Here is a 1,385-nt window from a genome sequence, read left to right on the forward strand (position 1 = left end):
TGTAGATAGATACACTGTAACACTGGTTGTAGATAGATACACTGTAATACTGGTTGTAGATAGATATACTGTAACACTGGTTGTAGATAGATACACTGTAATACTGGTTGTAGATAGATACACTGTAATACTGGTTGTAGATAGATACACTGTTATACTGGTTGTAGATAGATACACTGTAACACTGGTTGTAGATAGATACACTGTAATACTGGTTGTAGATAGATACACTGTAATACTGGTTGTAGATAGATACACTGTAATACTGGTTGTAGATAGATACACTGTTATACTGGTTGTAGATAGATACACTGTAACACTGGTTGTAGATAGATACATTGTAATACTGGTTGTAGATAGATACACTGTAATACTGGTTGTAGATAGATACACTGTATCACTGGTTGTAGATAGATACACTGTAATACTGGTTGTAGATAGATACACTGTAATACTGGTTGTAGATAGATACACTGTATCACTGGTTGTAGATAGATACACTGTAATACTGGTTGTAGATAGATACACTGTAATACTGGTTGTAGATAGATACACTGTAATACTGGTTGTAGATAGATACACTGTAATACTGGTTGTAGATAGATACACTGTAATACTGGTTGTAGATAGATACACTGTATCACTGGTTGTAGATAGATACACTGTAATACTGGTTGTAGATAGATACACTGTAATACTGGTTGTAGATAGATACACTGTAATACTGGTTGTAGATAGATACACTGTAATACTGGTTGTAGATAGATACACTGTATCACTGGTTGTAGATAGATACACTGTAATACTGGTTGTAGATAGATACACTGTAATACTGGTTGTAGATAGATACACTGTAATACTGGTTGTAGATAGATACACTGTATCACTGGTTGTAGATAGATACACTGTAATACTGGTTGTAGATAGATACACTGTATCACTGGTTGTAGATAGATACACTGTAATACTGGTTGTAGATAGATACACTGTATCACTGGTTGTAGATGGTTGTATTGGTGGATGTATATATTAATGTATATATTGTTCTACAGGGGATGCGTGTATTGGAGGATGTATATATTGTTCTACAGGGGATGCGTGTATTGGAGGATGTATATATTGTTCTACAGGGGATGCGTGTATTGGAGGATGTATATATTGTTCTACAGGGGATGCGTGTATTGGAGGATGTATATATTGTTCTACAGGGGATGTGTGTATTGGAGGATGTATATATTGTTCTACAGGGGATGGGTGTATTGGTAGATGTATATATTGTTCTACAGGGGATGCGTGTATTGGTAGATGTATATATTAATGTATATATTGTTCTACAGGGGATGCGTGTATTGGTAGATGTATATATTAATGTATATATTGTTCTA

The sequence above is a fragment of the Oncorhynchus keta genome, unplaced genomic scaffold, assembly GCF_023373465.1.
Source record: "Oncorhynchus keta strain PuntledgeMale-10-30-2019 unplaced genomic scaffold, Oket_V2 Un_contig_23976_pilon_pilon, whole genome shotgun sequence".
NCBI classification, from domain to species: Eukaryota; Metazoa; Chordata; class Actinopteri; order Salmoniformes; family Salmonidae; genus Oncorhynchus; species Oncorhynchus keta.